The following is an 11,136-nucleotide window of genomic DNA, read 5'->3' on the forward strand; positions in this document are numbered from 1 at the left end:
CTGTACATCCAAGTCCTAGAGAATTATTACAGAAGTTACAGGGAGACCTTAATCGGTCAGCAAGCAATACAGCCAGGCGTATAAAGCTGCTAAAAGAACGCCTTGGAACAGATACCATCCCCTATGATTTGAGGCCCCTAGAGCAGAGTGAAGACAAAGGTTACGTAGTAGCCCCTCTTAGAAGAGTATTTGATGCGCTTGAGGAGCCTGTGCTGGTTAATGGGCAACCCGGACCAAGGCCACCTCGAACTTCGACCCTGCAGTACATTCCATTCACAACTACGGATCTGATGAATTGGAAAACACACACCCCATCTTTCGCAGAAAAACCTCAGGCTATGATGGACTTGGTGACTTCAATAATAAATACTCATAGTCCTACTTGGACAGATTGTCGCCAGCTCCTAAATACTCTTTTCACCACTGAGGAAAGGAGAGACATAATTGAAAAGGCACAGATATATTTGCGTGAGCAGGCCAGAGCGGGAAATATTTTTAATATTGACCGTCATCTCCAAGATAACTTTCCCTTGGAAGATCCTAATTGGGATCCAAACAATGCAATTCATCTGACCAGACTTACCACCTACCGCCAGGCGCTTGTGCAAGGTATCCGCAGGGCATGCCAGAAGCCCACTAATATGTCTAAAGTCTCAGAAGTAGAACAGAAACCAAATGAGAGTCCAGGAGACTTTTTAGAGAGGCTGCAAGAAGCCTATCGTATATGGACTCCTTTTGACCCTGAAGCCCCTGAAAACAGCAGAATGATTACTGCTACATTTGTGGCCCAGTGCGCTTCTGACATTCGTAAGAAAATTCAGAAATCAGAAGGATGGGAAGGGATGCTGATGAGCCAAATTATGGCCATTGCACGCCGAGTTTATCGGAATAGGGATGAGGCTGAGAAGCAAGAGAAGAAGAAGTGGCAGAAGGAAAAGATGGTAATGCTAGCCACAGCAGTGAAGCAAGACTACCGCCCCTTAAATGGAGGAAGAGGGCGGGGAAGGAATCCACCACTGGGAAGGAATCAATGTGCGAATTGCAAGAAGGAGGGTCATTGGAAGCGGGAGTGTCCTGAACCCCTGAGGTTGGAAGAAGTACGCCCAGGTCCAGGCCCAGGCCCAGGCTCCGGCCCAAGAAACCAGGGACGGGGACGGGGAATGATCCGAGATGGAAGATATCAGAGACCAGGACAGGGACGGAGTAGAGACAATTTCATTGGACTGGCAGAGGAGGATTTTACCCAAGACTAGGAACGACCGGACTCCATAAAGTTAGGCTTCCAGGAGCCCACGGTCACGATTCAATTAGGGAGCCATTTAATAGACTTTATGATTGATACTGGGGCTGAATACTCAGTACTCCCAGAATTATTGCAGAAAAAGGCATCTAAAAGTGTAGTCATTAAAAGTGCCACTGGTCAGTCAGCCAAGAGGTCTTTCCTCCAACCTTTGGAATGCCAGATTGGGGGACATCGTTTAACCCATCAGTTTTTGTATATACCTGAGTGTCCAATACCTCTCTTAGGTAGAGATATGCTGTCCAAACTGCAGGCCCAAATCACCTTCACTCCTCGAGGTCCAGAAATGAAACTGCCATCAAAAGCAGCAGGAATAATTACCCTCTCAGTACCTAAGGAACAATCATGGCGCCTAATGTCAGCCTTGCAAGTCCAACCCACATTGGATACAGAATTAAACAAGCTTCTCCGAACCCTACAGGTGCCACCAGGAGTATGGGCCGAAAATAGCCCACCAGGAATGGCCAAGAATATAGCTCCAATTGTAGTAACCTTAAAACCTATGGCTACCCCTGTATCTGTAAAGCAATATCCTTTACCCCGGCGAGCAGCAGAGGGCATCCAGAAACATTTGGACCGCCTATTAAAATATGGTCTGCTTAAGCCCTGCCAATCAGAATGGAACACACCTCTTTTGCCTGTTCGAAAACCTGGGACAGATGAATACAGGCCAGTACAGGACTTGAGGCTCGTAAACCAGGCTATCGAGACCTTGCACCCAAATGTACCAAACCCATATACCCTGCTGAGTTTGATCCCACCAGAAGCAACATTTTTTACTGTATTGGACTTGAAAGATGCATTCTTCTGTTGCCGGCTGGCACCACAGAGCCAACCTATATTTGCCTTCCAGTGGGAAGACCCTTTGACAGGAACAAAAGGCCAGCTAACCTGGACAAGATTGCCCCAGGGATTCAAAAATTCCCCAACTTTATTTGGCACTGCCTTGGCGAGGGATCTAACAAGTTACCCCTCAATACCGGGCAAAAAGGTGGTTCTGCAATATGTAGATGACCTTATATTAGCAGCAAAGGATTTTGATACCTGTAAAGAAGGGACAGAGGAACTGCTCCACTTGCTCTGGGAAGCTGGCTACCGAGTTTCCCAGAAAAAGGCACAGATATGTTTAGAAAAGGTCAAATATTTGGGCTTTGACATCTCACACCAACAACGAGCATTGAGACCAGAGAGGAAAGAAGCTATTTGCCTTATCAAGGAACCTACCACAAGGAAACAACTTAGAGGATTCCTGGGAACAGCAGGGTTTTGTAGACTATGGATACCTGATTTCAGCAGTCTGGCCAAGCCCTTACATGAAAGCACTCGAGGTGCAGAAAAGGACCCATTCGTATGGGGACCTGAGCAGAAACAAGCCTTTTTAGTTATCAAACAACGACTTATGGAGGCCCCAGCCCTTGGACTGCCTAATTCGGAAAAACCCTTTCAGCTGTATGTACATGAACAGAATGGGATTGCAGCGGCAGTCCTGACCCAGAGATTAGGAAGTTGGAACCGTCCAGTAGCTTATTTGTCAAAACAATTGGACTCAGTAGCAAAAGGATGGCCTCCATGCCTAAGGGCAGTAGCGGCCACTGCAAGCCTTGTCAAAGAAGCTGATAAATTTACCTTCGGCCAAACGATGTATGTGAATGTACCTCATGCTGTTCTGACACTCATGGAATATAAGGGTAGTTATTGGCTAACGAACCCAAGGATGGCTAGATACCAAGGTCTATTGTGTGAAAATCCCAGGATTCATCTACGAGTAGTGAATATGCTCAATCCAGCAACTTTGCTGCCCCTACCAGAGGTAGATGATGAAGAATCACATGATTGTCTCCAAATAATGGATGAAGTTTATTCCAGTAGACCTGATCTGAAAGATGAACCATTGAAAAATCCAGATGTTGTATATTATACTGATGGTAGCAGTTACCTGCATGAAGGTGCCAGACGAGCAGGGTATGCTGTGGTCACCAATGAGGAAGTTGTGGAAGCTGAAGCTTTGCCTGCTGGCACCTCAGCACAAAAAGCTGAACTTATAGGCTTAACTAGAGCTCTGCAATTGGCAGCTGGATGTAAGGCAAACATCTATACTGATTCTAAATATGCCTTCTTAACCCTGCATGCACATGGAGCTCTATGGAAAGAAAGAGGTCTAATAGGAGCCCACGGGAAGGCCTTGAAATATGGACCTGAAGTAGAAATCCTGTTGGAAGCAGTATGGGCTCCAGAACAGATTGCTGTAATGCACTGCAAAGGTCATGGACGAGGAAGGGATCCAATAACCAGAGGAAATCATGCTGCTGACAAAGCAGCCCGAGAGGCAGCCCAAAGGCCTGTGGGAGGATTTATAGCAGCCCTCATACCAGAGGTAGTTCCAGAAGAAGTTAAACCTCACTATACCCCAGAAGAGAGGAAGTGGGCTGAACAGGAAGGAGCGGTTGTGAAGGACGGTTGGATGATCCTGCCGGACAATAGGATTTATGTACCTCATCATCTAGCAGGCACAATTGTAAGAAATTATCATGAATCTACTCACCTTGGCGGTACTGCAACCAGAGAGAGTCTCAGTCGGAAGTTGTATATTATTAATCTATCACAATTAGCAACTTGCATTTCACAGAAATGTGTTCTTTGTGCTAAAAACAATCCCAGGCAGGGACCGGTACAACCTCCTGGAATTCAGCATGTGGGATACGTCCCCATGGAAAGCCTAATTGTGGACTTCACAGAGCTGGTCCCTTCTAAGGGATTCAAGTATCTCCTTGTGTTTGTAGATACTCTTACCGGATGGGTTGAAGCTTTTCCCACCCGAACTGAAAAGGCACGAGAGGTAACTAAGAGACTCCTCACTGAATTGATCCCGAGGTTTGGATTACCTAGATGCATTGGAAGTGATAATGGGCCAGCGTTCGTTGATCAAGTAGTACAAGAAGTATGTCGAGTCCTACAAGTGAAATGGAGACTGCATGCAGCCTATAGGCCTCAGAGTTCAGGGAAAACTGAAAGAATGAATCGGACTCTGAAAACCCAATTGGCAAAATTAACCCAGGAAACGGGATTGGGATGGGTAGATGTGTTACCCATAACACTGTTTCGTGTTCGGTGTGTACCCACAAAAAGACTTAAGTTGTCACCTTTTGAGCTCCTGTATGGGAGACCGCCCTCCTTTGTTCAGGATATTCCAGCTGACCTTAAACAAATAGGAGACTATGTGACACAGGGACAAGTGCAATCTCTCTCCCGTGTTTTTGTTTCTCTTAACAGGTGGGCCCTCGAACGCACGCCGTGCAGCATTGCCGAGCCGATTCATCAGTTCCAGGCTGGCGATAGCGTATGGGTGAAAGAGTGGAAACGTGATCCACTTGCACCTAAGTGGCGTGGACCTTACACCGTTTTGCTCTCTACTCCAACAGCGGTGAAGGTAGCTGAGGTGACCCCTTGGATTCATCACTCTCGTTTGAAGAAGTCCGAAGGCAGTTGGACGTGCAAAGGTGACCCCTCTAATCCTTTAAAACTAACTCTCTCCAAAAACCCCTGTATCTAGCCCTACCGGGAACGGGCTAGGTCACGGGCAACATTTGACGACCGGCCTGCTGCAGCCACATCCTGGAAGCTGGCTGACCTGCGCACGCCTGAAGCTTGAGGAGCGTCTGAACCAGCGACTGTGAACGGAAAGATTCTCTAATACAATTGATTGACTGCCCCCCCCCTTGTGGAACAATTATCAGAGATATTACTCATTGGGGATCCTCGGGATATATGTTTTGGTCTTGGTGGTTCCCCATTTCTGTCACTGGGGGAATTATATTGGGGCTAATAATTATTTGCTATCACAATAAGGTAATCTTTTGTGGAAGGAATGCATATACTAGACATCAACATGATTTTATTATTAATCCTGATCCCTTGGGAAGGGGAAGGGTCCTTGAATCTGACCAAATTTGCTAAATATGGATTCAGCCATGACCACAATATGTGGGTAGGTTTAGCTGAAATGGTAGCCAATGTTGCAAATAGGACCAATTGCCTTGTTTGCTCTCTTGGGCCAGATGATTCAGAGGGAGGTATGCCCTTATTACCGATACCATTAGATGCCATTGGTATGGTAAGCGAAATGCCACACCAAACAGAAATACAGAATTTCCCCGGATGGAACTCAACTAAACCATTACGAGTTATACCTGTACAAGGGGAATTCTGTGTACATAAATCATCAGGGGCAGCTGATTCTACCAGGATAGGCTCTTCTCATTGCCACTATACTTGGGATTATATTAAGAATAGTCAAACCTGGGCAAACGGTACTACTACCTATCGAACTCGGAACACCTTGCCCTGTGCACCTCCTTTTATTCACGCATGGAAAGTGGTATGGAACATAACTGTGACAGAAAAAGGCAATCTAACATACTGCACTGTGAACTCTCTACCTCTTTTGATATTTCACCTTCTGTACTCCACATACCAAAAACCTCAGACCCGATGGTTGTGGTGGATATGTGGAGAATGGGCATACAAGAAACTTCCTTCCAAATGGAGTGGGACTTGTTTCCTGGGATGGGTATTACCACCAATGTGGATTATGCCCACTAGTTCGGCCAAGCGAACACGAAGGAATGCTGATATTTCTCGTATAGCAGGAGGAAGTACCCAAAGTTGGAGCGGTACTGATGATTGGCCGCCAGAGCGCATTATAGCCTATTATGATCCTGCCTCCTGGAATCCTGGTGAGCTCATACAAGGGGCACGGGATCCTATTTATAATCTAAATAGAATAATTCGATTGCAAGCAGTAGTGGAACTTGTAACCAATGCAACGGCCCAGAGTTTGAGACTTATTGCACAACAGTTGGATGAAAGTAGAGCCGCCATTTTGCAGCTGAAAATGGGAATGGATTATGTACTTGCCAGGCAGGGAGGCCTATGTGGAGTCTTGAACTTGACAGGGAATGCCTGTTGCTTTAACATTTCTGATAATGGTGAGGCAATCCGTGTGTTGGCTACAAAGATGGAGAATATAGCACATGTCCCAGTACAAACATGGGAAGGATGGGATATGGGATGGCTCACCAATTGGTTACCCAATGTTGCGGGACTCAAAGGGATATTATTGTCTTGCTTGTTTTTCTTGACAGTAGTGGTAATGGTTTTATGTATGATGCCATGTATCATTTCATGTTTTAGAAGTACAATTAGCAAGATGGTTTCAAATGAAACTCTACCTCATATCATGGCCCTATACAGAGCTTTACCTCAGGAATATGATGAAGGTCAAGCTATCAAGGACACTTGGGATGAAGGTCCTTGAGCTTGAAAAGGGGGAATGAGGCATCTAATCATAAGCCTGCATTTTATCAAAGCTTATATATATTTCGATCAGGTTTCTAAATTAAATGGGCTTAGATTTTCAAATGTTTCATGCCAGGCAGAAGACCAGCTGCCTAAAAGGCCTTGGCAATTCCTCCTAGACAAGGGGCCCCCTTGATTTATAGCAGGAAAAACAATTCTCAAAGTCATAAAAAGGGGGAATTACATACACTGCCCTCGCAGGCTGAGAAAACTAAATTAAGGGTGGATAAATAGTAAAATGATACCATGTGCCTCTCAGTAAAATGAGCCATATCTTCTTCCTAAGGTTGAAAGGCCAAGAGCAGTGAAAATAAAGCAACTGACTTGGCTGGAAGAATGAGAGTATTTTTGGGAAATCTTTTAAAACATTTAGCTGGCAGAAAAGAGAGCATTTTTGAAAAGTCTTTTCTAAAGCTGTTTCTGAGAGAGTTAAAGGGCAATAAATGTTGAGAAGCTTTAGCTAATGGGAGAAGCATCTAGCTGGCTGGGAAAGGAGGGGTGAAAGGAGGGGTGTGAACAGAAGAGGATTCTTTTAAAAGCTGTTTTTTACTGAGTTCCTTCCTTGAGAAGCTTTATTCTTTTAAAAGGCAACCTATGATAATGTATTAGCTTAAATATATTGGCTTAAATGTAATTATGCAAAGGATTTAAGAAATGCTAGATTCTTATTTCATATAGTTGTAAGAGTTGTATTTATCCTGAAATTAAGTCAGCCACCAGCCTAGCCCCCCTTGCCAGACAAGAAGACGCCATCCAAGCTGTCTTGATATATAGTTGTCAGGCATTTGTTTATAAACCTTCAATGAAGGAGATCTTTCAATGTTGATGTGAAACTCAAGATCCTTGACATCTGTTGAAGATAAAAATTTAAGATTAACCATTTGTTTTAGAAGGCAAGGAGGGCAAGAGGTGAGCTGGTAATTAAGATTCCATGTAAGATATATTATTACTTATTTGTCATTTATATATAGCTCTTTGTTTCCCTTATAAGGGCAAGGAAGTGGGTGTACCTTTTGTGGGTGTATCTGTTGTGATTGGTTCTAGCAGGCAGCCAATAGGAATTCCAACCAGGCTGATTGGACAGAGGCAGCCACAGGAGGAGCAAAGGGGGCTGGATTAAGGGAATATAAATGCTGGCCAGGATGGCAGGAGGGCAGGCCAGAGCTTGGTAACCATATACCACTGTGCCTCTCATTTATTTGTCTGACAAATAAATTATTATTTTAATTTCTCTATTGCTGCGTTGAATATTTCATTCCAGCTAAGCGTTAACCACAAGCAGGGTGCTACAATATCTAGCAAATCTAATTCATAAGGATCAAGCAGGATTCCTTCCAAATAGGTTACTCAAAGACAATGTAAGGCATACCATAAATATCATTGAATATTTGGAGTGTAAGAATGAAGTACCTGCGGCGCTGATTTTTATTGATGCGGAGAAGGCATTCGACAATGTCTTATGGCCGTTCCTACTAAAAAGCATGGAGAAAGCAGGGCTAGAGGGTGAATTTATGGAAGGAATAAAAGCAATCTATACGAATCAATCTGCCAAATTGATTATAAACAACAATTTAACAAATTCATTTAAAATTGAAAAAGGAACAAGACAAGGTTGCCCTCTATCCCCGCTTTTATTCATTATGGTATTAGAGGTAATTACGAACAAAATAAGAGCAACACCAGAGATTCGAGGGATCAAAGTAGGAACAAAACAACACAAACTAAAAGCGTATGCAGACGATTTGATGTTATCCCTAGAAGAGCCGCAAAAAAAGCGTCAGTAAGGCCCTGGAAATATTAGAAGAATATGGCAAACTATCCGGTTTTAAATTGAATAAATCAAAGACAAAAATGCTGACTAAAAATCTGGGAAAAGATGAAAGAGAAAAATTAGAGATACAGAATGGAATCAAGGTGGCTAAAAAAATAAAATATCTAGGAATTTGGCTAACTACAAAAAATATAAACTTAATTCAGGATAATTACTTGACAACATGGAAGGAAATTAAAAAAGATCTAGATACATGGAACGAAACGAAAATACTTCGAATCAGCTAACAAAACAGGTAAATTATTAGCTTGGCAATTGCGAAGAAGGCAAAAACAAAATGTGATAAATAAGATAAAAATGGAGGAGCAATTGATAGAAGACCCAAAAGAAATACAGGAAATTTTCCTCAAATTTTATGAGAAATTGTATAAAAAGGTAGAGGAAGAAATAATCCGAATAGAAAAATACTTAGAAGACTGCAGCGGGAAGATTATAACAGAGGAAGAAAGAACCCAATTAAATAAACCCATAAAAGTAGAAGAGGTCCAGGATGCGATAAGAAAGAAGAAATTAAGAAAAGCCCCGGGACCAGATGGATTGTCAGCTAAATATTATAAAGTATTAGAAAATCAATTAACACCAGTGCTATGTGACATTATGAATAATATATTGAGAGGAGGAAGGATACCAGAAACATGGAAAGAGGCCTACATCACGATGATCCCTAAACCCGATACGGACAAACTTAATATTAAAAACTATAGGCCCATATCATTATTAAATAACGATTACAAAATCTTCGCAGAGGTAATGGCAAGTAGACTCAAAAGATATCTAGCAAATCTAATTCATAAGGATCAAGCAGGATTCCTTCCAAATAGGTTACTCAAAGACAATGTAAGGCATACCATAAATATCATTGAATATTTGAAGTACCTGCGGCGCTGATTTTTATCGATGCGGAGAAGGCATTCGACAATGTCTTATGGCCGTACCTACTAAAAAGCATGGAGAAAGCAGGGCTAGAGGGTGAATTTATGGAAGGAATAAAAGCAATCTATACGAATCAATCTGCCAAATTGATTATAAACAACAATTTAACAAATTCATTTAAAATTGAAAAAGGAACAAGACAAGGTTGCCCTCTATCCCCGCTTTTATTCATTATGGTATTAGAGGTAATTACGAACAAAAGAAGAGCAACACCAGAGATTCGAGGGATCAAAGTAGGAACGAAAGAGCACAAACTAAAAGCGTATGCAGACGATTTGATGTTATCCCTAGAAGAGCCGCAAAAAAGTGTCAGTAAGGCCCTGGAAATATTAGAAGAATATGGCAAACTATCCGGTTTTAAACTGAATAAATCAAAGACAAAAATGCTGACTAAAAATCTGGGAAAAGATGAAAGAGAAAAATTAGAGATACAGAATGGAATCAAGGTGGCTAAAAAAATAAAATATCTAGGAATTTGGCTAACTACAAAAAATATAAACTTAATTCAGGATAATTAATTGACAACATGGAAGGAAATTAAAAAAGATCTAGATACATGGAACAGAGTGAAACTTTCATGGTTGGGAAGGATGGCGGCAATAAAAATGAACATACTCCCAAGAATGTTATTCTTGTTCCAAAACATCCCTGTGATTAGAGGTTCCACAATGTTTAAGGATTGGCAGAAAACTCTTTCGAAATTTATATGGCAAGGGAAAAGACCGAGAATTAGATTCAAATTACTCACAGATCGAAAAGAAAGAGGGGGATTCTCGGTGCCAAATTTGAAATTATACTTCGAGGCCTCCTGCCTTTGTTGGATCAAAGATTGGATTAATTTGGAAAACACCGACCTGTTAGACCTACAAGGTTTCTACAATAGGTTCGGTTGGCACGCCTACTTGTGGCTAAATAAAGAAAAGGTACATAAAGGGTTTTCAAGTCATATTATTAGAGGACCACTATATGAAGTTTGGGAGAAAAATAAAAAACTTTTAGAATGGAAGACGCCCTGGTGGTTATCACCAATTGACATTTTAACAACCAAAAAAGCAAATATGGAAGGAGAAAGATTGACCTACGAAGACCTACTGATAAGATCAGAAAGTGGCTGGAAATTGAGAACATATGAAGAGCTGAAAGACAAATTAACAGGCTGGCAGCAGTATCATCAAATAAACGCAATATGGATGGAAGACAAAAAAGTAGGGATAAGTGAGAAAAAATATAAATTTCAGATAGAAATAATTGAAGGCAAAACCAAGTTATTATCCAAAATGTATGATATATTATTGGAATGGGACACTAAATATGAAGAAATAAAGGAGGTTATGACAAAATGGGCAATGGATTTGGGATACAATATAGAATATGAAAAGTGGTCAAAATTATGGAGTTATGGAATGAAATTCACGGCATGTGTCACGCTTAGAGAAAATTTAGAAAAAAAAGATGTATAGGTGGTACATCACACCAGCAAAATTAGGAAAAATGTACAAAACAGGAAATAAAGCCTGCTGGAAGTGTAAAATTAAAGAAGGCAATTTCTACCATATGTGGTGGACTTGCGAGGAAATGAAGAAATTTTGGGACCTGATTTATAAAGAGTTAAAAAAAATATTTAAATACACTTTCCCTAAAAGACCAGAGGCCTTCCTATTAGGAATAATTGGGGATGAAATTAAAAAAGAAGATAAAACACTATTCCAATATTCGA

Source organism: Podarcis melisellensis, assembly GCF_964234715.1.
Source record: "Podarcis melisellensis genome assembly, chromosome: 2".
Lineage (NCBI taxonomy): Eukaryota > Metazoa > Chordata > Lepidosauria > Squamata > Lacertidae > Podarcis > Podarcis melisellensis.